This window comes from Cibotium barometz, chromosome 53 (genome assembly GCF_041138505.1).
Source record: "Cibotium barometz isolate CiBa-2024 chromosome 53, ASM4113850v1, whole genome shotgun sequence".
In the NCBI taxonomy this organism is placed as follows: Eukaryota; Viridiplantae; Streptophyta; class Polypodiopsida; order Cyatheales; family Cibotiaceae; genus Cibotium; species Cibotium barometz.
In genome coordinates, this window is record NC_141098.1 from 28,342,363 (window position 1) to 28,368,662 (window position 26,300).

General features: G+C 42.4%; 1 pseudogene across 1 annotated transcript; it reads left to right on the forward strand.

The window, feature by feature from the left end:
* Positions 1–23,137: 23,137 nt before the first annotated feature.
* On the forward strand, positions 23,138–25,374 carry LOC147608483 (aldehyde oxidase GLOX pseudogene; annotated as a pseudogene). Its single transcript, XR_015264434.1, has one exon. The product of XR_015264434.1 is annotated as an aldehyde oxidase GLOX pseudogene (transcript).
* The last annotated feature ends 926 nt before the right edge of the window (positions 25,375–26,300 follow it).

Consider the following 26,300-nt stretch of genomic DNA (forward strand, 5'->3'; position numbering starts at 1 on the left):
GGCAAAAGTTGTGCAGGTTGTTGAGCCCACATGCATTGATGAGGCTGTTGGAAATGTGTGTTGGGAGAAAGCTATGGATGAGGAGATGGATGCACTATATGGAAATGAAGCTTGGGACTTAGTGCAATTGCCTGAAGGCAAGAAAGCCATTGGATGCAAGTGGATGTACAAAGTTAAACATAACAGCAGTGATGGAAGCATAAACAGATACAAGGCTAGATTGGTAGCCAAAGGATATGCGCAGACATATGGCATTGATTATGAGGAAACTTTCAGCCCAATTGCCAAGATGGCAACAGGGAGAGTTGTGATAGCAGTGGCTGCGTCAAGGCAATGGTCTTTACATCGGATGGATGTAAAGAATGCATTCTTGCATGGGGATTTGCAAGAAGAGGTGTATATGTTGCAGCCACTTGGTTATGAGGATGTGAGTCACCCCGAGCATGTTTGCAGGTTGAAGAAAGCCTTGTATGGCTTAAAGCAAGCACCAAGAGCATGGTCTGACAAGATTTTTGAATATCTTGTCACTATTGGCTTTCATGTAACCAATGCAAATTTCTCATTGTATGTGAGACACAGTGATAGAGGGGTTGTGCTTGTTGTCATCTATGTAGATGACTTGATCATTACGGGGGACCATGATGCAAAGATCTTTGATGTAAAGATCTTGCTTAGACAGAAGTTTAAGATGAAGGATCTGGGGGAGCTTAGATATTTCTTGGGCATTGAGGTGATTAGGTCACCACATGGTATTGGATTATTGCTGCAGAGACAGTATGGCTTGGACATGTTGTCCAGGTATGGTATGAAAGGCTGTAAGCCTATCTCAGTGCCATTGGATCAGAATGGTAAGTTGAGTGCAGGAGAGATTTTGAAGGATCCTACTATGTATAGGCGCATAGTAGGAAGCTTGATCTACATGACGATCACTAGACCAGATTTGAGCTATGCTGTTGGGTTGGTGAGTCAGTTTATGCAGGACACCATGATTGGGCACATTCAGGATGCCAAGTCTCCCAAAGGAGACGTGGGACACCTTGGTAAAACTCTATGAAACAAATACCAAGGCACGTAAGATAGAGTTGAAGAATGAACTTCATACTGTGGAGAAAAAGAGCATGTCTGTGAATGACTATGCATTGAAGATAAAGAGTATTGTGGAATCCCTTGCATCTATTGGTGTGTCAGTAGGTAGATGATGATGATAAGGTGGAAGTCTGTCTACGTGGTCTCGGGCCACAATACAAGGCATTCAAGACGTCTATTCAGACTCGGGAAAACATTCCCAACTTTACAGATTTGGTGTCTATGCTGATTATAGAGAAGAGAAGAGCTTGCATGAAGACCAACAGTCTCCACAAAACAAAAAAAGTTCAGAGCAACAGGCCTTCTACACAAGTTCAGGAAAGAGGACGAGGTAGAGGAGGCCGTGGACGCGGTCAAGGAGGTGGCCGAACAGGTAGTTAGAATTATGGCCAGCAGCAACAACAACAACAGTCCCAGAATACATAACAACAACATCAACAACACACAAGCGGAAGAGGCAAATTCAGAAGCAGGGGGAGTCAAAGAGGACGTGGAAATTGGCAAAGGCAATATAACGATGCACGTGAATGCTTTTATTGTGGTAAGCCTGGACATGTGCAGGCAGAATGTTATAAGAAGCAGGCTGACATGCAAAATGGGAAAGTGCAGCAGAACAACTATGCATCCTCAAGCAGAAACAATGAGGATAATGAAAGGTTGTTTGTTATGCAGCATGTCATGAATGCCATGTCTAAAAATGTTGAAGCAGCACAAAAAGATGATGTATGGTATGTGGATTCAGTTCGAACCACATGACAAGTCATGGGGAGTGGTTCAAGGAGATGAAAAACCTTGAAAGACCAGGTTTTGTGGAAACAGGGGATGACACTGCTCATCCAATTGTCCATGTTGGAGATGTGCCATTGTCTATGCAGGATGGCAAAGTGAAGTACCTTGTAGATGTACTTCACATTCCGAACATAACAAAGAATCTGGTTTCAGTTGGCCAGATGATTGAGCAGGGTTTGCAGGTTCGTTTTAACCCTAATGGTTGTTATGTTGAAAACTTTAAAGACAAGTGCAGGTTGGTTGCAAAAGGCAACAAAGTGGGCAGAATATTTATGTTAAATGTAGACATGCCTAAAATGAGTGTTGCAACGGTTTGCAAATGGTTCAGGAATTGTTGCAGACACAGACTTTTTGCATAAAAGAATTGGACATGTGAATGTGTAGAGAATGAAGTCTATGCAGACTAAAGGAATTGTGACAGAATTGCCAAAGTTTAAAGTGGAAGGTATGCAGAGAATATGTGAAGCATGCCAATTTGGAAAGAAAATAAAGCATGTATTTCCACGTAACAGATATGTGAGCAAAAATGCACTAGATGTTGTGCATTCAGATGTATGGGGTCCTACGAAGACCATGTCTATAGGAGGCTGCATGCATTGATGACCACACAAGGAAAGTGTGGGTATATTTCATGAAGGAGAAGAGTGAGGTGTTCACTCACTTTCAGAATTTCAGAGTTTTGGTTGAAAAGCAAACAAGGAAATATATAAAGTGCCTAAGGTCAGATGGAGGGGGAGAGTACTTCTCCAATGAGTTCTCTGAATTTTTAAAGAAGAATGGTATCCAGAGAAAGCTTACATGCAGATACACTCTGCAGCAAAATGGAGTTGCTGATGAGCAAAAAAACAGGCACATTGCTGAGATTGCACGAGCATTGATGGAAGAGAAGAATATGTCGCATAGCTATTGAGCTGAGGCTGTTTCTACAGAGTATACATCATGAACAGGACTCCAACTGCAGCCATACATGATGTAACTCCAAAGGAGAGGTTTACTGGTAGAAAGCCTGATTTGTCTCATCTGAAAGTCTTTGGATGCATTGCATATGTGCATGTGCCAAATGAGCTGAGAACTAAGCTAGATCCAAAAGTTGAAAAATGTGTGTTTTTGGATATTCCCTTGAGCAAAAGGAATATAGGTGTTATAACCCTGCTACACGTGAGTTGAGGGTAAGCAAGGATGTTGTCTTTTATGAGATGAGCAGCTGGTATGCTACTGAAAAAGAAGCTGTTTTGGTGCTGATGTGAGTGGAAGTGTGGTTGCAAAGAATGCAGGTCATCAATCACAATCTTTGAGTGGACCAGGAGAGTCCTCATCTAGTGGGTCCATTTAATAAACCATGGAGTGGCAGGCTGCGTCATAATACCAGCTCTGCAAATGTGATTAGTACATCACGTAAAGGAAAAGAAGAAAGTGGTTGAGCCCCTTGGTATGCCTGACATTTCTGCAGAGCATTCTCATGTTGATGGAGAGTCTAGTGGCTCAGAGATGAGCCTTGATGAGGAGCTTAGGATCCCACTATGAGAACACCTGGTGTAAAGAAGAATGAAACCATGAATGAAAAGCTGCAAAGATCTTGGAGAGTGAAAAACCCTGTGCAGAGGTTTACCTATGATGGTTATGTGGCACATCACTATGCATATATGGCAAAAGTTGTGCAGGTTGTTGAGCCCACATGCATTGATGAGGCTATTGGAAATGTGTGTTGGGAGAAAGCTATGGATGAGGAGATGGATGCACTATATGGAAATGAAACTTGGGACTTAGTGCAATCGCCTGAAGGCCAGAAAGCCATTGGATGCAAGTGGGTGTACAAAGTTAAACATAACAGCAGTGATGGAAGCATAAACAGGTACAAGGCTAGATTGGTAGCCAAAGGATATGCGCAGACATATGGCATTGATTATGAGGAAACTTTCATCCCAATTGCCAAGATGGCAACAGTGAGAGGTGTGATAGCAGTTGCTGCGTCAAGGCAATGGTTTTTACATCAGATGGATGTAAAGAATGCATTCTTGCATGGGGATTTGCAGGAAGAGGTGTATATGTTGCAGCCACCTGGTTATGAGGATGTGAGTCACCCCGAGCATGTTTGCAGGTTGAAGAAAGCCTTGTATAACTTAAAGCAAGCACCAAGAGCATGGTCTGACAAGATTTCTGAATATCTTGTCACTATTGGCTTTCATCTAGCCAATGCACATTCCTCGTTGTATGTGAGACACTATGATAGAGGGGTTGTGCTTGTTGTCATCTATGTAGATGACTTGATCATTACGGGGGACCATGATGCAGAGATCTTTGATGTAAAGATCTTGCTTAGACAGAAGTTTGAGATGAAGGATCTGGGGGAGCTCAGATATTTCTTGGGCATTGAGGTGATTAGGTCACCACATGGTATTGGATTACTGCTGCAGAGACAGTATGGCTTAAACATGTTGTCCAAGTATGGTATGAAAGGCTGTAAGCCTATCTCAGTTCCATTGGATCAGAATGGCACGTTGAGTGCAGATTCAGGAGAGATTTTGGAGGATCCTACTATGTATAGGCGCATAGTAGGAAGCTTGATCTACATGACGATCACCAGACCAGATTTGAGCTATGCTGTTGGGTTGGTGAGTCAGTTTATGTAGGACACCATGATTGGGCACATTCAGGATGCCAAGTCCCCCAAGGAGGCGTGGGACACCTTGGTAAAACTCTATGAAACAAATACCAAGGCACGTAAGATATAGTTGAAGAATGAACATATTGTGGAGAAAAAGAGCATGTCTATGAATGACTATGCATTGAAGATAAAGGGTATTGTGGAATCCCTTGTATCTATTGGTGTGTCTGTAGATGATGATGATAAGGTGGAAGTCTGTCTACGTGGTCTCGGGCCACACTACAAGGCATTCAAGACGTCTATTCAGACTCGAGAAAACATTCCTAACTTTACAGATTTGGTGTCTATGCTGATTATAGAGAAGAGAAGAGCTTGCGTGAAGACCAACAGTCTTCACAAAACAAAAATAGTTCAGAGCAACATGCCTTCTACACAAGTTCAGGAAAGAGGACGAGGTAGAGGAGGCCGTGGACGCGGTCAAGGAGGTGGCCGAACAGGTAGTTAGAATTATGGCCAGCAGCAGCAACAACAACAGTCCCAGAATACATAACAACAACATCAACAACACACAAGTGGAAGAGGCAAATTCAGAAGCAGGGGGAGTCAAAGAGGACGTGGAAATTGGCAAAGGCAATATAATGATGCACGTGAAAGTTTTTTGTGGTAAGCCTGGACATGTGCAGGCAGAATGTTATAAGAAGCAGGCTGACATGCAAAATGGGAAAATGCAGCAGAACAACTATGCATCCTCAAGCAGAAACAATGAGGATAATGAAAGGTTGTTTGTTATGCAGCATGTCGTGAATGCCATGTCTGAAAATGTTGAAGCAGCACAAAAAGATGATGTATGGTATGTGGATTCAAGTGCTTCGAACCACATGACAAGTCATGGGGAGTGGTTCAAGGAGATGAAAAACCTTCAAAGACCAGGTTTTGTGGAAACAGGGGATGACACTGCTCATCCAATTGTCCATGTTGGAGATGTGCCATTATCTATGCAGGATGGCAAAGTGAAGTACCTTGCAGATGTACTTCACATTTCGAACATAACAAACAATCTAGTTTCAGTTGGCTAGATGATTGAGCAGGGTCTGCAGGTTCGTTTTAACCCTGATGGTTGTTATGTTGAAAACTTTAAAGACAAGTGCAGGTTGGTTGCAAAAGACAACAGAGTGGGCAGAATGTTTACGTTGAATGTAGACATGCCTAAATGAGTGCTGCAATGTTTGCAAATGGTTCAGGAATTGTTGCAGACACATACATTTGGCATAAAAGAATTGGACATGTGAATGTGCAGAGAATGAAGTCTATGCAGACTAAAGGAATTGTGATAGAATTGCCAAAGTTTAAAGTGGAAGGTATGCAGAGAATATGTGAAGCATGCCAATTTGGAAAGCAAACAAAGCATGTATTTCCACGTAGCAGATATGTGAGCAGAAATGCACTAGATGTTGTGCATTCAGATGTATGGGGTCCTACGAAGACCATGTCTATAGGAGGCTGCAGGTATTATGTGACGTTCATTGATGACCACACAAGGAAAGTGTGGGTATATTTCATGAAGGAGAAGAGTGAGGTGTTCACTCACTTTCAGAATTTCAGAGTTTTGGTTGAAAAGCAAACAGGGAAATATATAAAGTGCCTAAGGTCAGATGGAGGGGGAGAGTACTTATCCAATGAGTTCTCTGAATTTTTGAAGAAGAATGGTATTCGGAGAAAGTTTACATGCAGATACACTCCGCAGCAAAATGGAGTTGCTGAGCGGAAAAACAGGCACATTGCTAAGATTGCGCGAGCATTGATGGAAGAGAAGAATATGCCGCATAGCTATTGGGCTGAGGCTGTTTCTACAAAGTATACATCATAAACAGGACTCCAATTGTAGCCATACATGATGTAACTCCAGAGGAGAGGTTTACTGGCAGAAAACCTGATTTGTCTCATCTGAAAGTCTTTGGATGCATTGCATATGTGCATGTGCCAAATGAGCTGAGAACTAAGCTGGATCCAAAAGCTGAAAAATGTGTGTTTTTTAGATATTCCCTTGAGCAAAAGGGATATAGGTGTTATAACCCTGCTACACGTGAGTTGAGGGTAAGCAGGGATGTTGTCTTTGATGAGATGAGCAGCTGGTATGCTACTGAAAAAGAAGCTGTTGGGGCTGATGTGAGTGGAAGTGTGGTTGCACAGAATGCAGGTCATCAATCACAGTCTTTGAGAGTGGACCAGGAGACTCCTCATCTAGTGGGTCCGTTTGATAGACCATGGAGTGGCAGGCTGCGTCATAATACCAGCCCTGCAAATGTGATTAGTACATCACATAAAGGAAAAGAGAAAGTGATTGAGCCCCTTGGTATGCCTGACATTTCTGCAGAGCATTCTCATGTTGATGGAGAGTCTAGTGGCTCAGAGATGAGCCTTGATGAGGAGCTTAGGATCCCAGCTATGAGAACACCTGGTGTAAAGAAGGCTGAAGCCATGAACGAAAAGCTGCAAAGATCTTGGAGAGTGAAAAACCATGTGCAGAGGTTTACCTATGATGGTTATGTGGCACATCACTATGCATATATGGCAAAAGTTGTGTAGGTTGTTGAGCCCACATGCATTGATGAGGCTGTTGGAAATGTGTGTTGGGAGAAAGCTATGGATGAGTAGATGGATGCACTATATGGAAATGAAACTTGGGACTTAGTGCAATTGCCTGAAGGCCAGAAAGCCATTGGATGCAAGTGGGTGTACAAAGTTAAACATAACAGCAGTGATGGAAGCATAAATAGGTACAAGGCTAGATTGGTAGCCAAAGGATATGCGCAGACATATGGCATTGATTATGAGGAAACTTTCAGCCCAATTGCCAAGATAGCAACAGTGAGAGTTGTGATAGCAGTGGCTGTGTCAAGGCAATGGTCTTTACATCAGATGGATGTAAAGAATGCATTCTTGCATGGGGATTTGCAGGAAGAGGTGTATATGTTGCAGCCACCTAGTTATGAGGATGTGAGTCACCCCGAGCATGTTTGCAAGTTGAAGAAAGCCTTGTATGGCTTAAAGCAAGCACCAAGAGCATGGTGGTCTGACAAGATTTCTAAATATCTTGTCACTATTGGCTTTCATGTAGCCAATGCAGATTTCTCGTTGTATGTGAGACACGGTGATAGAGGGGTTGTGCTTGTTGTCATCTATGTAGATGGCTTGATCATTACGAGGGACCATGATGCAGAGATCTTTGATGTAAAGATCTTGCTTAGACAGAAGTTTGAGATGAAGGATCTGGGGGAGCTCAGATATTTCTCGGGCATTGAGGTGATTAGGTCACCACATGGTATTGGATTACTACAGAGACAGTATGGCTTGGACATGTTGTCCAAGTATGGTATGAAAGGCTGTAAGCCTATCTCAGTGCCATTGGATCAGAATGGCAAGTTTAGTGCAGATTCAGGAGAGATTTTGGAGGATCCTACTATGTATAGGCGCATAGTAGGAAGCTTGATCTACATGACGATCACCAGACCAGATTTGAGCTATGCTGTTGGGTTGGTGAGTCAGTTTATGCAGGTTCCACGAAAACCGCATTTGGATGCATTGAGACGCATACTGAGGTATGTGAGGTCTACTTTGCATTGTGGTATATTCTATGAGAGTGGGACAGAGATATGTGTACATGGGTACACAGATGGTGATTGGGCTGGTAGTATCTCAGATAGAAGATCTACCAGTGGCTTCATGTTTTCTTTGGGGAGTGCTGCTGTGACTTGGAGCAGCAAGAAGCAGCCTACGGTTGCTCTATCCAGTACAGAGGCCGAGTATAGAGGAGCTGCTATGACAGCATATGAGGTAGCTTGGTTGAGAAAGCTACTTGCAGATTTGGGTCTATCAGTGGATAGACAAGTTGTCATTTTCTGTGACAACATTAGCAGTATACAGTTGGCCAGGAACCCAGTTTTTCATGCTCGCACGAAGCATATAGAGGTCCACTACCATTTCGTCAGAGAAAAGGTCTTGGCAGGAGACCTTGACCTTGTTTATGTCAGCACAATGATCAGGTAGCTGACATCTTCACCAAAGCATTGGGTACAGAGAAGCTCCACAGATTCAGGGCTTTGCTTGGTGTACCTGAGATGGAGTTGAGCTTGAGGGGGAGTGTTGAGATATCGAGCTCATCTAGTGAGGCGGTGGACACTGACGACCCGCCTGGGGATAGGTCCCACACTTACACCACTGGCAAGGTTGGTGAGATCTTGGGTGATATGTGGCCAGTGGGATGATAGGCTGTGTGAAAGCCATTCTAGAGACTGGCATAGTTATAGCACCAGCTCATTTAGTTGGGTTCACACTATAGATAACCCTCGTATGTATTGGTTGAGTACCTTTCATATTATGTGTACTCTTATCTTTGTATATGGTGTGTTGAGTGTTGAGTGAAGAAGAAGAAGATTTTCAGCCTCTCACCTTGTGTGTATTCTCTATTAGGGTTTTGTGAGTGTGTGTGTGCTTGCAAGAGCTCAAGCTCTCTTCCCCCCTGCATCTTTTCACCAAGGAGGGTGATAGGTCTCCATTGCCAAATCTCCAGTTTGTCACCACCATCCTTAGGAATCAAGTGAATCAGACCCTCTAAAAGCCTCTATGGCATGGCGCATGTGGTCAAAATCTCATTGAAGGATGCTCAAAGGCCGCCTTCCATGAGATCCTAGTGGCAAAGAAAAAAGGAAACTGGAATCCCATCTACCCTTGGGCATTTCCCCCCCTAGGAAGAGTTGGGCTCCACTTGCTCCTGTGCTATGAAAAGAGTCAATAGGAAGCCGCGAAGAGCAAGGGGAACACCTCTCTCATGTGCCACCAGACCCTCTCTCCTGCATCCACCATCTGTAAGGATAATGGGGCACTCGAGAAGGGATCTGAAAAAATCTATGGAAATGGCTCTCACATAGGGGGATGAGAATCGATAGCTCCATCTTGGCATCACAGCCTACAAATACCATCTCTCCACATGTGGGGGGGGCTGGCAATCTCAAAGAAATTCTCGATGACTCTATCTCTGGCATGGGTTCAGAAGGAAGCTCTGGCATGGTATCTGTACTCCACTCTCCTCTCCTCTATGGATTTGAGCTCTATGCGGGCAGTATAGCCAGCTGACTCTCAATCCATGTACTATCTAGGGAACTAAAGCATTGGAGAGAAGCAAGACCCAAGTGAATGCTCCTCTCTTGATCACGGAATCCCACCCATCTACTCTATGCTACCTCCTATAGTAAATTGCTAATCTTGCCAAGGGCAGAACCTGAGAGAAAATTTAGTCCCTCTCATTTCGGCTCTATCCTGCTCTGCAAATCTCAATCTTGTATGAGGCTGTCTTGAATCATAGTGCTCAAGTGTAAGGGGTCCCAAGGACAAAGTAGCTGGAGCATGATCAAAGAAGGTAGTGCCTACCAAGATACCAATCATGCCCATATGCGACAATCGCAAGCCCACTCATCCACATAGAATCTATCAAGTCCAAAAAGATTGGGGCTAGTGTTCCTCCTGTCATACCATGAGAAGCATAGACTCCCGGGGCTGCATCCAAATTCTAGCAAGTGCTAGGGGTCATGTCCCCTAAGTGCCAGGATCAACTCCTCCCAAGTAGAGTACTTTGAGCTGAAAATTATAGCCATGCCTCCTCCGAGTCTATCCTTTTCTAGCTCTATCATGCTAAAAACCCCGCCCATGCACCAAAAGTTGGCCTGGGGGAGGGACTAACAAACTATACTTCAAAACGTGGCTCTACCTACAAGTATGCACATACGCTATGCATAGCGTATGCATAGGCTATGCATAGGGTATGCATAGGGCTTATGCATAGCGTATGCATAGTCTATGCATAGCGTATGCATAGTCTATGCATAGCGTATGCATAGGGTATGCATACGTTATGCATAGCGTATGCATAGGGCTTATGCCTCGGCCTTATGCATAGGGCTTATGCATATAAGGCTATGTATAGTGACTCAAGGGGTCCCAAGGACAAAGTAGCTGGAGCATGATCAAAGAAGGTAGTGCCCAAGATACCAATCATGCCCATATGCGACAATCGCAAGCCTACTCATCCACATCGAATCTATCAAGTCCAGAAAGATTGGAGCTAGTGTTCCTCCTGTCATACCATGAGAAGCATAGACTCTCGGGGCTGCATCCAAATTTCGGCAAGTGCTAAGGGTCATGTCCCCTAAGTGCCAGGATCAACTCCTCCCAAGTAGAGTACTTTGAGCTGAAAATTATAGCCATGCCTCCTCCGAGTCTATCCTTTTCTAACTCTATCATGTTAAAGTCCCCGCCCATGCACCAAAAGTCGGCCTGGGGGAGGGACTAACAAACTGTACTTCAAAACATGGCTCTTCCTGCAAGCATGCATACGCTATGCATAGCGTATGCATAGGGTATGCATAGCGTATGCATAGTCTATCCATAGCGTATGCATAGAATATGCATACGTTATGCATAGCATATGCAATAGGCTATACATAGCGTATGCATAGGGCTTATGCATATGTTATGCATAGCATATGCAATAGGCTATGCATAGCGTATGCATAGAATATGCATACGTTATGCATAGCATATGCAATAGGCTATGCATAGCGTATGCATAGAATATGCATACGTTATGCATAGCATATGCAATAGGCTATGCATAGCGTATGCATAGGGCTTATGTCTCGGCCTTATGCATAGGGCTTATGCATAGGCCTTATGCATAGGGCTATGTATAGTGACTCAAGGGGTCCCAAGGACAGTAGCTGGAGCATGATCAAAGAAGGTAGTGCCTGCCAAGATACTAATCATGCCCATATGCAACAATCGCAAGCCCACTCATCCACATAGAATCTATCAAGTCCAGAAAGATTGGGGCTCGTGTTCCTTCTATCATACTGTGAGAAGCATAGACTCCCGGGGCTGCATCCAAATTCTGGCAAGTGCTAAGGGTCATGTCCCCTAAGTGCTAGGATCAACTCCTCACAGTAGAGTACTTTGAGCTGAAAATGCCTCCTCCGAGTCTATCCTTTTCTAACTCTATCATGTTAAAGTCCCCGCCCACGCACCAAAAGTCGGCCTGGGGGAGGGACTAACAAACTGTACTTCAAAACGTGGCTCTACCTACAAGTATGCATACGCTATGCATAGCGTATGCATAGGGTATGCATAGGGCTTATGCATAACGTATGCATAGGGTATGCATACGTTATGCATAGCGTATACAATAGGCTATGCATAGCGTATGCATAGGGCTTATGTCTCGGCCTTATGCATAGGCCTTATGCATAGGGCTATGTATAGTGACTCAAGGGGTCCCAAAAGGACAAAGTAGCTGGAGCATAATCAAAGAAGGTAGTGCCTTCCAAGATACCAATCATGCCCATATGCGACAATGGCAAGCCCGCTCATCCACATAGAATCTATCAAGTCCAGAAAGATTGGGGCTAGTGTTCCTCCTGTCATACCCTGAGAAGCTCAGACTCCCGAGGCTACATCCAAATTCCGGCAAGTGCTAAGGGTCGTCCCCTAAGTGCCAGGATCAACTCCTCCCCCAAGTAGAGTACTTTGAGCTGAAAATTATAGCCATGCCTCCTCCGAGTCTATCCTTTTCTAACTCTATCATGTTAAAGTCCCCGCCCATGCACCAAAAGTCGGCCTGGGGGGAGGGACTAACAAACTGTACTTCAAAACGTGGCTCTGCCTGCAAGTATGCATACGCTATGCATAGGGTATGCATAGGGCTTATTCATAACATATGCATAGTCTATGCATAGCGTATACATAGGGTATACATACGTTATGCATAGCGTATGCAATAGGGTATACATACGTTATGCATAGCGTATGCAATAGGCTATGCATAGGGCTTATGCCTCGGCCTTATGCATAGGCCTTATGCGTAGGCCTTATGCATAGGGCTATGTATAGTGACTCAAGGGGTCCCAAGGACAAAGTAGATGGAGCATGATCAAAGAAGGTAGTGCCTGCCAAGATACCAATCATGCCCATATGCGACAATCACAAGCCCACTCATCCACGTAGAATCTATCAATTCCAGAAAGATTGGGGCTAGTGTTCCTCCTATCATACCGTGAGAAGCATAGACTCCCAGGGCTGCATCCAAATTCTAGCAAGTACTAAGGGTCATGTCCCCTAAGTGCCAGGATCAACTCCTCCCAACAAGTAGAGTACTTTGAGCTGAAAATTATAGCCATGCCTCCTCCAATTCTATCCTTTTCTAACTCTATCATGTTAAATTCCCTGCCCATGCACCAAGAGTCGGCCTGGGGGAGGGACTAACAAACTGTACTTCAAAACGTGGCTCTGCCTACAAGTATGCATACGCTTTGCATAGCATATGCATAGGCTATGCATACGCTATGCATAGGGTATGCATAGGGCTGATGCATAACGTATGCATAGTTTATGCATAGTGTATGCATAGGGTATGCATACGTTATGCATAGTGTATGCAATAGGCTATGCATAGCGTATGCATAGGGCTTATGCCTCGGCCTTATGCATAGGGCTTATGCATAGGCCTTATGCATAGGGCTATGTATAGGGCTTATGCATAGTTCTTATGAACTAATGAATGAATGTTTGATTTATTATGATAAATTTTTGTAGGTCTATTCAAACAACCACCAAGGGTTCCAGCCATGTAGCGGTTCATATATGGATTCAACTAGTAGAGGTAATCCCTCTTTGTTTATGCTTCTTCTCTTTGTGTTTTTGCACCCTTGGGTGCCGAGGATTAGGTTTAGGTCAAGAGCCTATGGCCCCTATACATAGCCTATGCATAGGCTATGCATACGTTAGTGGTTTAGGTCAAGAGCCTATGCATACGCTATGGTTTATGCATAGAGTTATGAGGAATTATTATATGCCATCTAGAATGTTGCTTATGTCAAGTTAGGAGTGGTTCTCCTTGAGTAGGTGGTTATAGTGGAGGGGGAGCCCTTGGCTTTTCTCATTATACTTCTCTTGTAAAAGAGGAGGTTCCTTTGGCTTTAATAGTGGGGAGCGTGTGGAAAGTCCTTAGAAGTTATCATCCGAAAAGGGGCACTATCCACCCTGCTTGTCTAACCAGGATTGTCGGAGGTCTTAACAATGACCTAATATCACATGTATTTTTTGTCTAAGCTTGTGTTGTTGTTTTCTCTTGGTTGTCTTGACATTGTCAAGGTAAACGGCCTTATTCATTCAACCTCATGTTTATTTCACCCTTGGGTTCCGGTTTTAGGAAATGGACTTATGTATAGAGATATGGGGCATTGTTATATGCCATCTAGAATGCTGCTTATGTCAAGTTAGGAGTGGTTAACTGCCCGCGAGTAGGTGGTTATAGTGGAGGGGGATCCCTCTGTCTTCTCACTATCCTTCTCTTGTAAAAGAGGAGTTAACTTTGGCTTTAATAGTGGGAAGCGTGTGGAAAGTCCTCAAAATCTATCATCTGAAAGGGGCACTGTCCACCATGCTTATCTAAGTAGTATTGTAGGAGGTCTTAACAATGTTCTAATATATCACATGTTGTATTCTTTGTCTGAGCTTTAAGTATGGCTTGGGTTAGAGCAATCGTGTTTTGTTGCCTCATGCATGTATGTAGCAGCAATGTCGATTGACCCGTCTCACAAGACCCTGATGTGGCAAATAAGCTATCCATTATGAATGAACGATATGGGTAGCAAGCTTGGTCTCAATTTACTCAGACACACAGGTATGTTTCCATCAAACCTTTTCACATAAGTTAATCTTATATGAATTCTATAAGTCTTATATTTTAATCTTATATGCCGGTGGGCTTACAATCGGGCCAGTCGATGCCATGGGGCCAGACTACCCCACTTGGCCAATCGACATTGTGGGGGAAATCTATCCCACTTGCTCACTTGGGGCAGCCCATGCCTTTGATTAAGCGCAGGGCCAAGTGGTGTAGGCCCATCACGATATGGTTGTGATGATCCTACACCACCTTCCTCTACTAGACCCACCCCTCCTCCCTCATGTCCTTCTTCACCATGACAATGACATAGTAGGGAGTCCGGGGGGGGGGGGGGGGGGAGGGGTAGTAGACAAGCTAATGGGGGGAAGCAGGCTGCTTTTGCTTTGGCAAAAGAAGTACTAGGTCTCCCAATGCATCTCCCCAACAAGGGGGATCTTCATCTACACATTATGAGCCAGCCCCCAGGAGACCCATTCCACCATTCGATCCACGCCTCCTACCATACAACGTGGATAGATGGTGCCCTCATGATGGATGCATGAGGAAAGTAAGTCATGAACCATATGCATGTACTTGTAAACATGGAGTTCATGAACTCCTTCAAAAAGTGGAAAGCACAAGATGAACTTTCTAAGCAATATGTTATCAATGTGCTTAAGTTGGAGCTCCCTATGCCACATGCAGGTCTCTGCTTCTCTGAGGAGTGGATGAAGAGAGGGATCAAGCTTTTTCTCTCTAATAGGAGAGCAAATATCAAGAGAGAAACAAAGAATAACTTGGAGAAGTCTAGCGTGTGCATGGACGAGGAGTGGAGGCACGCACATAGCTTCGTGATGAGAAAGCACCCAGGTGCTTTTCAACAACAAGCGGTGTGGCAAGTGCTTCCCGACAACGGAAGCGAGGGGCTTTGCACTTCGGTTCCAGCGGGAAATCCTCCTTTCTTACTTGTTTCGTAATAAGTAATCATTTCTTCTCTTCTTTCATTTTGTTTTGTACTATATTGTTTTCTTGAAATAATTGTATATTTTCTTAATTATTTTTTATAGAGGGAGGTTGTTAGACGTGACCCAACAAAGGAGGAGTATGACTATGGGTATAGAGCCCCCCGTCTGCAATTGTGGGCATGGATGCATATTGGAGGCATACGCTTGGATGAGTCCATTTTGGGGACTCAAGCAGATGAGGTAAGTGAGCCTAAACCATTCTCTTTTCTACGTCTAATTGTATTTTAATGTTCTTGCTTACCTTGTGCTTGATGGCATGTATGTAGGATCCTGATTATCAACGTGAAGCAAGTGAAGAGAATGGGGAAGAAGATGATGATGATCACTCAGAATCTGATGAGGATTCCAGTTAAACACCTCTTCATTGTAAAAACTTTATGTATATATGGCCAAAGGCCCAACAATTTCTAAAATATAATGACTTTTTGGGCTCAATTGCATTCTCCACAATGTATGGGTTTCTTATATTTGTGTTTATGTTATAAATCTGAAACTGTGACTATTTTAATTTTAAAAAAAGAGTTGGGGTAGACTAGGGAGTCCTGCAGACTCCCCAATCTTCCCTAGCTCTTTTTTTGATGTGCAAAGTTTTTCATTATTGAACATATTTTGGCCCTTTTGCTAATGAAAGTAATTAGAAACGGACCAATAGGAATAGAGGATTGTGCACATTTGGTCTCCTTTGAATATATAGGGAGGGAGACTAGGCTGTAGGGAGGGGGACTAGACTTTCAGTACTAATAATTACACTTGTCCCTTTCAAAAAGTAGGGGGATTCGGGTAGGTATGGTCCCACCATTTTCGTGGCTCAAAAAATCCTTTAAATTTTAAAATTTTTGAGATTCCCCCAAAAGTAATTTTTCCCCCTAAAAACCCATCTCAAATTTCATTGTAGTCATAAATTTCATTTTCAAATCCGCTTTCCCTCTTGAACGTCCAAATTAAATTCTGGTTAACCTTCCTTCCTTCCTCTTCCATCTCTTTAATATCCATCAAGCCCGAAACCCTAATCGGCATAGTATCTTTGCGTTTTCTTTCTCTATCTCATTCGCCCAACCCTAATCTCACTACTATAGCTTCGCAATTGATATGGCTGCACCACGAAGAAGACCAAAAGATGAGATTGAGGAGATCTCATTGTACAATAAGAGGGATGATGATGTTTCTTGGGTGAGAGAGGCATTTTGTAAAGGTGCTTGGGTTTTCCTGCAGCCTACTACTATTGGTCCACACCGAGTTCGATGACAAGATGTGATGAGGGCTAACAACCCAATGCCACTGACTGCGGCTTCTATAACATGATGGTACTGAAGCATCCCCATCGACAGGCTCCGAGTTTCAAAACATTGAGGGCTAACAACCCAATGCCACTGACTGCAGCTTCTATAACATGATGGTACTGAAGCCCTTGGCGGAGGATATCTTCGCTTGGAAGATGCCTAGGGGTTGGGTAAGCCTTCTATTTTACAAATCTTGCTATAGTATTTTTTGTGTCGCTAACTCTTATTCTTCAATTAAATTGATTGAACATCTTAGCAAAAAGATGAATTGGACATACCCAAGTGAGACCCACAGATTGAGATGGCTTTGCAAACTTCAAAGATCCTTGTATGTCAGAAAGCATCTTTGATTTCATGACCATAACCGTCCAAGCATCAAGAGTTGGCCATTTAACAGAGGAGAGGAGAGGAGATGTGATGATCTCTAGTTTACCAAACCCACCGTCATGCATTGCCACCACATAGGAGTGCCGGTAAAAGAAGATCTTTTCCTTAAGAAGGTCTGCACTGGTTTTACAAGAAAATAGTGCCTCACCAATGTCTACATGGAGTGCTTAAAATGTTTCGGTAAGGCTTCGTAATGGTTACTCCTCTGCCAAGTTGGAAGGAAAAATATCTGCAACCCAAAAATAAGATCATTAAACATGAAAGATGTGGCTATCATAATATCACATGCCTTCTTCCTTCCCTATGATACTTACAGTTGCATGGGAATCGATTTTGTTTACGAAGATGTATGTCTCGTGCCGTGTCTGAAACTCGGAGCCTGTCGATGGGGACGCAAACAAAGCTGCAAGTGATGGCTTCGAACACATCTTGTCCATGCTTTCCATCACCCTATACCATAATGGACATGGGAAATGTTAAATTTCAGCCCTCAGATACACATAAACCTGGCACGAATATGTGTAGATGGATGGTGGGGACACTTACCGGTACACTTTGGAAAGGCAATCTTTTAGATCAACAAGGCTGAGGGAGTCAAAGAAAAGAATCCTAGGGTTCACCTTGGGAAGCCGCAAGACCCTCTTATGTGAGTTGTTATATAGTGCAAACAAGTACCAATGCCCCCTGCATAGAAATGCAAACCTTGCATTGGTCAAGTGGCACAAAGTGTACGAAGAGGCTACAAGTTATCAGAAAGGGCCCCTTACTAGATTAAAACTAGCAAGAAGACAAACACGTACGATGACATGAAATCGATTCCCATGAGCATGCTGGCCGACCGCGGCATTGTCATCTTCCACAAGTGTGATCAAATAGACATGTCAAACCACAATGAGTCGACGAAACAAACTCTTTGACAAGAGTTTGGCCGCAAGGTATTCATCATGCAAAGGGCAAACAAGTTCATTGCCTTGGTGCTAGCCTCCCCACTAACAAGCTATTTGCGAGGGCCTTGTCAATCTCCACCACAATGGGAGGCATCCTCGTGCCCTCAAACATTATGGAGCAAGCCACGTCGACCCTACATGTATAGGTTGAACCCATGGTTGGTGATGATAGGTAAACCCGAGTACATAAACCGAATTACATAGTGTGCCTTGCATGTACATTGAGAAGCGGGAGTCATATACTCACCTCCACTTGGCCAAGTGCTCCGTTGGTTGGCCCACCTTATGCCTAGTCTCCACAGGCTCCACAGCTCCAACTTTCCCAATGCAGAAGGACAAGTTGAAGCCAATCACAAGCTCGGGGGGAGTCGTTATTATTATCGAGACGAGGGGCACATCATTCGAGTCCTCCTCAGCCTTGTGGGCAATATGAGCAACCACCTTGTTTGCCTCCTCCTCATCACCTTCCTTAGACTCCTCCTCATTTCCCTCCTCGTCCACATACCTGCAAGCCTCCTCATCACCCTCATCATCCTTTGTGATGTAGTCGTCATCACCCTGATCCTCCTCACTCTCCTCAACCCAGTCGTCATCACCCTGATCCTCCTCCTCACTCTCCTCAACCCAATCATCATCACCCTCAGCACCCTCCTCAGCAGGCCCATCACCGTCCTCACCCTCCTCACCCTCCTCATCATTGCCCTCATCACCCTCCTCTGTCCCCCTCATCACCCTCCTCAGCCTCCTCATCATTGCCCTCATCACCCTCCTCTGGATTCATTGAGCTTTCAAAGGATCTTCTTCAACGGTCGAGACTTGATCTTTGGGAGCCTCTTTTGCTAGTTTCCCCCTCCTCTATTTTTCTGCCCCCTTCTCCACCCTCTTCTCCTCTTTAGGCACCATCTCCTTTTTCTACTTCTCCACCTATAGCACAAGCACAACCCGCCTCTCATCCATTGTGCACAGACTAAATCTGGCTAAGTTCATTTACAAGTAAACCTGAGCATTTACAGGTAAACCCAAGCATTTACAGATAAACCCAAGCATTTACAATTAAACCCGAGCATACACAAGTGAACCCAAGTGTCGAATACCTACCGTGGGGGGGTGTGCCCTTGGTCGTTAATGCCCCCACCATTCGTTCTCTCTTTCCACCATCACTATCTAATATTTTGAACTTCACTACCTGCAGCCCATCCAAGAAAAACCTAAACATACAGGTAAAACCTACGGCCTTACAAAAAAGCCTAAGGTATCTACACAAGATAGGGTGGTTGAAGACTTACCGCCGTGGGTGTGTCCTCCGTCGTTTACAGCATGTGCTGGTCATTTTTTTGGTGGTATGGGACACTAGAATTTATTACACATAGAAGTCCTTAATACAATACCTTTTTGTTATAATTAGAGAAGATACTCGAATTTATATATCATAAGAAAGTTGATCTTCTTTGCTTGCAATAAGCAAACACACAAGTGAGGTTAGTTGCTTATCCAAGCAGGAGGGATGTTACATAATGTCCACCCTTCAGCTATACAGGTACGCCCGAATGCTAGTGTGCCATCCTAGTGAATTACTATCATGGGCAAACCCACATTTAATACTGGTTACCTAGTATTATTGGTATAGCTTGAGACCATGCTTGACAGGCATATGTTGTTGATGTGTAACAAGTAGTGCCATGCTTAACAACTGTGTTGTGGTCAAAATGAAACAAGTGGACTATGCTAGACAACTGCACATAGTCAAAGTGTAGCAACTTGTTTATGAAATTGATGTGCCATACTAATTGAAGTGTGATAAGTGGTATGCCATGCTAATTGAAGTGTAGCAAGTGGTATTGCATGCTAATTGAAGTGTAACAAGTGGCAATACACGCCACGCTAGATGATGTGTATAATGATACTCTCATCGTAGTGAAACAAGTGGTAAGTGCATGTTGTGTTTGTGCTTATCAACGTTTCATATAGGGATTAATTTTAGAGAAGGGAATTAATTGAGACAGCTAATGTGTTTGAGATAGGTCATGAAGTGCACATGTCGTACATGGAGGATCTTGTCTATATCATCTTGGAATATTATTATTTCATATTATTTTGTTTACCATGTGTCAAATGATTGTACATATTATTTATGTACGCTAATGTGTGGCGTTGCTATATTCCTAGCACATATATTAGAAGAGTTTTGATATTTACACTCAGTGTGTAAACAAGCTCTAGTGTTTAAGCTATTTTTGTAAAAGTGGAAAAGCAAGCCCAATTTTGTACGCACAACTATTAATAGCTTCTTGGCCTATTTATTGAATACAATTCTCAAAATACTCATTTCGTGGAAGTGGGAGCTACACGCATGAGGGAGCAGATTGCACCCAATAGTGTGTTGATGGTGATGTTGCTCCATTTCTCTTATTTTTATGCTATGCTATGCTATATCATATCATTTTGATTCAAGTCTATGCTTTAATCTTTGATGTATATGTGAGTTTTTAATTATTTCTTCAAGAAGTACGTGAGGTCCCGTGACACAAGTGTAAATACATATCTCAAATGTAGCATGGTAGAGGACTTTACTTAGAGTACTAGGGGCTATTTAATAAAATGGAGCTAATAAATTAGAGGTAATGTCTGAAGGTTGTAGGAAAACTACTCTTGCTACATGAAGCTAATACATGAAGCCAACATAGTAGGTATTTGCTAAATGTGCATGTTTTATAATGATAATGACTCATGGATATAATGGCTAAAAGGGACAATGTAAAAAGCATGATTAGAGACACAGAACTTAGAACTTGGGCTTGATAATTTGGAATATGGTGTTTAACAAGGCATCTTGTAAAAGGACTCGACTAAAAGGGACAATGTAAAAAGGGTGATTAGAGAGAGAGGACTTAGAACTTGGGCTTGATAATTGGTGTTAAACAAGGCATCTTGTAAAGAGGAAAAAGATGTGGTGTTAAAATAAGGCACCTTGTAAAGCGGAAAAAAATGTGGAATGAAGCATGTAGCCATTACCATCATCATGATGGTACACAAAAACACAAAGAGGGCAAAGAATGCAGGTGATGCTTGGTAAATAAGGTAGAAACGATGCCCTTGTTATTGTACCACATGATAGATTTGTGCTTAGGTCCCTTTACACATTGCATCTAGGAAGACCATAAATTTTTACTAAATATTTGAGGACAGGGAGATGAATGGGGGGAGACTCCATGTCCACAAACTTGGCCGAGGGAGATCCTCCCCAATAGCTCTAATTTTTCCCTTAAATTTTGGGGGGTGGGCCAGTGTGTAAAGCCCCTAAGAAGACAAGAATGATGGATAGTGTTTGGGAGACTATTTGTACCTAGCATTATGAAGTCCTTTTTACCATGAATGGAAAAAGGAAATTGTAATTTTGAAAATAGCATATTCTTCTAATTATAGATTAAAAAAGATTTTCTTGGAGTAGGAATTTTTACCTTTTCCCATCAATTAGAGAACTTCAAGGCTTCTTTTTTTTTTGTAAGGTTGAACAAGTTCTAGGGTGAGCTTTTCTCCTTCTGCATAAGGTAGGGAGTCTAATAATTGATAGTGTGATAAATAGTTATTAGTGCTCATGGGCCACTAGAGTGATGATTTTAGGGTGAGCTTTTCTCCTTCTGCATAAGGTAGGGAGTCTAATAATTGATAGTGTGATAAATAGTTATTAGTGCTCATGGGCCACTAGAGTGATGATTTTAGGGTGAGCTTTTCTCCTTCTGTATAAGGTAGGGAGTCTAATAATTGATAGTGTGATAAATAGTTATTAGTGCTCATGATTTTATGGAAGGATGATTTTTTTTGTTAATCTGACATTAATCCTAGAATTTGCTTTAGGTTAAAATGTGGGGGTTAGGATTAATGTGTGCTCGTCGGCAGCATGAAGGCGGTCGTGCCTACGTGCATGGCATCAATATTAATTTTTATTATTTTTTGACCCGCCAAAGTAGGGCCGGCCTTATAATTAGCACAAAATGCCTAATTAATTAATGCCTAATACAGGGTAATTTTTTTATTTACTTGGGAAACGATCGTTTGAAATTTTCCATTTTGGGCCGCCTCTCCAGCTCATCATTAATAACATCCATCATGTTCTACCATTTAGCATTTATTTACATGCATTAATTACTCATGTATACTACACCCCTTCTTAGAAAAACACTAAAATATATATTTATATATTTATATATTTATATACTAAAACATTTGAGATGTATAAATATATATTTATATATTTATATACTAAAACATTTGAGATGTAACTTCTTTTTGGTATATGAATATATATTTATGTTGGTCCATAAAATGAGACCTTAGAAAAAAGCACTCTTATTCTTGAAAATCTCACATAATATATTTAATGGAAATGCAAAAAAGAAACATTTTGGTGTCTTTTACATTTAATTACATATATATGTGCATACCTACACACATATATATATAATTATAGTTTGTATTATATCTATGTCCACACATTCACATACATACATACATGTATGTAATGCATAAATATATAAATTACATACACACACACAAGTTTATAATACATAAATATATAAATTACATACACACACATACAAACATACATACCAATAATTACAGTTTGTATTACATATATGTCCACACATTCACATACATACATACACACATGTATATTATACATAAGTATATAAATTACATACACACACATATATAAATTACATACATACACATATATAAATTACAACATATATATATAAATTAAATACACACATACACGTATATCATTAATGCATAAATATATAAATTACATACACACACGTGTATATATGACTAAACTCGAATGAATCAGAAAGTTAAATTTTTCTCTTTTTTTTCTAAGGTCAATATATTGCTTGTGCATAATGTGTGTCTTTTGTCAGTGACAGGATTGCTTACTAGAGACCACTGAGCATGATGTCTATTATGCTGGAATTGGCAAGCTTGTAGCTTGCACGTCTTCTTGCTAAACATGGGCAATCTTGTGTAGTGAAAGCCTTGCTAATCTCATGTATTAACTGTAAGAAAGGCCCATATTCTATTGTAATTAGTATAGAAAAGCCTTGCTAATCTCATGTATTAACTGTTTTAAAAAAAAAAGCCTATATTTTATTGTAATTAGACCAATTAGCCTTTGATCAAGACAACCCAATTAGCCTATCAAAGTGAATGTGTCCTTCTCTTTGCACTGCACTACCTATATTAAGTAGCCAACAGTGTGTGTGTGTGTGTGTGTGTGTGTGTGTGTGTTTGTGTGTGTGTGTGTGTGTGTGTGAGAGTGCTTGCATGTGCTTAAAGAGATTCCAAGTCTCAACTTGAAGCAAGCAACCACTTTGCACTAGCTCATACTCACAATCCCTTAAGCTTTCCAACCCCTATAACACACACTGCATGCTTGGCCTAATTACCCTCTTAATCCAACATCTCAAAACAATTGTCATGCTCCGCCTTGTCCAATTGCCTGCTTGCTCTCCTGCTTATAACAAAGCTTTCATCTCCATTGATTGCATTTCTAACCCCACATTCCTGCTACAATCAGTCCATTACTCTCTTATTTACAACAACTCTTTGATCTCCATGAACAAAACGCTCATGCTTGGCCTGCAATTGGCTCAATTCTCTCCTAATGATTGCTTGATCTCAAATACAAATCCTCCATCTTTTTGATATCCCTGATACATACATCTCTCACACCACACATCCTAGCCATTCATTTCTCAAAACTCCCATAATTGTGACAAATTACTCAGAAAACCATGCATCAATCTGCATTATTGAATTGTATGCTCTTATTCATTTGGTTGTTGGGCAGCTGCAACAGGCTACCATTAGTGGCAAGCCAGGTGGTGGGCAGCTATCAATTGCTGCTAGACAATGCAGGCATTGCATCCATGCATACTGCAGTGACTCGTTTCAACACAGTCATCATGCTGGACAGGACCGACATAGGGCCTTCTCAGATCAATCTACCCAATGGGACGTGTAGAGACAACCCTCAAGACCTCACCCTCCAGCATGACTGCACTGCCCACTCTGTCATGTTCACACCCGGCCCCAACACCGTCCGCCCGCTCTTCATCTTCACAGACACATGGTGCTCCTCTGGCCAGTTCTTACCAGATGGCACAATGCTGCAAACAGGGGGTGATTTTGATGGCAAATTCAAGATCAGGAGGCTGTCCCCATGCCCATCAACCGGAACTTGTGATTGGGTTGAGGACCCAAATGTGGCCCTCAAGGATCCCAGATGGTATGCCACCAATCAGATCCTGCCAGACGGCAGCATGATCATAGTGGGCGGCCGGGCTGTTTTCACATATGAGTTCTTCCCAAGGCCTAGTGGACAAGGTAGCTTCTTTCTCAAGCTTCTCAATGATACAAATAACTTTGAGAATGACAATTACTACCCCTTTGTGCACTTGCTGCCAGATGGAAACCTCTACATTTTTGCCAATAGGGACTCCATTTTGCTTAATTACAAGACTAACACAGTGTTAAGAAGCTATCCTACCATACCAGGCAACCCAAGAAACTACCCCTCTGCAGGAAGCTCAGTTCTTCTCCCTCTAGATGGACCCACCAACTACAACTCTGCTGAAGTGATGGTGTGTGGAGGTGCCCAGTTGGGTGCTTTCAGAAACCCTAGCCAGCAACTTGGCTGCTCTGATACATGCGGCCGAATGGTCGTCACCTCCGCAACCCCATCATGGGCCATGGAAACCATGCCCTTCAGAAGATGCATGGGTGACATGATTCTCCTACCATCCAGAGAGCTATTGATCATCAATGGTGCCCAAAATGGGTCCCAAGGATGGGGTGATGCCACCAATCCCGCCCTCAACCCCGTCGTTTATCGACCCACAGTCACGCCCAGTGCCCGATTCGTCGTCCAACCTGCTGGCACAATCCCTAGAATGTATCACTCAACTGCAAACTTGCTTGCTGATGGCAGAGTTTTGATTGCAGGCAGCAACACACATCAATTCTACACATTCACGGGGGCATTCCCGACGGAACTTAGGGTAGAGGCATGGTCACCATATTATTTCAATCCACCTTATGCACCAAAGAAACCAGCAATAACATCTTCTCCTGCAAGGCTAACCTATGGTTTGGTGTTTAATGTGACATTCTCTTGTCAGACATCCCCTACATCAGTTGAGATGAACTTAGTGAGTGCATATTTTAGCACACATTCATACTCACAGGGGCAAAGGTTAGTGAGGATGAAGATCCTTTCGCGCACGGGGTTGGGCAATAACTTATATGTTGTGACTGTGGTGGCACCTCCTAATGCCAACATAGCCCCCCCACAATACTACATGATGTTCCCTGTCATGTCTGGGGTTGCAGGTGTGGCCACTTGGGTGCAAGTAGTCTCACCCTAAGATTTCAATAATCAAATTTCTCTCAAAATGAGCATGTAAACTAAAGTATAAGTCCCCTTATTCTTTCATGTTTGATCCTAATAATAATTGATCTCATAAAACCTTCACATTGCTCCCATCATCAATCATCATCAGGTGTTTTTGATCCATTGACATCAATTTAAGTTGATTGAAGTCAGTTGAATCCCAATGTTTATCCTTATTTTCGTTTATTGACATCAATTGAAGTTAATTGCCTTATTTTAAAGTCATTTGGAACAAATCAAAGCCATGATTTACATGTGTTTTACTCATACTTGGACCTTAATTAAGAGGCTAGTATTGTCGTGGTACAGTTTCATTCTTGTAATTAGAGAGCATAATTCCCAAGAATTTAGACAGGGTTTAACTTGCTCTCCTTGTCAAAAGCTGTCTGTGAGAAGCGGCGCGCGCGCGCGCTGTTGTATAGAAAAAGAGTTTAATCTGTGGTTTAATCTGCGCATAGAAAGGGTTTAATCTGTGGTTTAATCTTTGGTTTAATGATGTGTCAAAGTAAGCTTTGATTTTAATCTTTGGTTTAATGATGTATCAAAGTAAGCTTTGATTTTATATTTATCCAAACACTCATCTTAGCCTTTCCTCGTTAAATCCATATTTGTAACACCTAAGCTTTGATTTTATGTTCATCTAAGCACTCATCTTAGCCTTTATTCATTAAATCCATATGGGTAATACCTAAGCTCTGATTTTATCTTTATCTAAACATTCATCTTAGTGACTCTACCTATTATCGAGAGTGAGGCCCTAATCATTGAATGCATATCAGTACTTCCAAAGACAAAGTTCTTTTTTATTTAAAATTTTGGCGAGAAACACCGGTTTTATATACACTACTCACACACTCAACTCCGGTTACATGGACGCGCAACACCGTAGAGAGCACGGATCGAACCCGCACCACCGGTTGGGACTCCATTCGCTTTAACCACTCCATTGCAATGAGCGGCTACTAGCACTTCAAATGAGACAATAACATAAAGATGACATGCCCATATCAACAAGT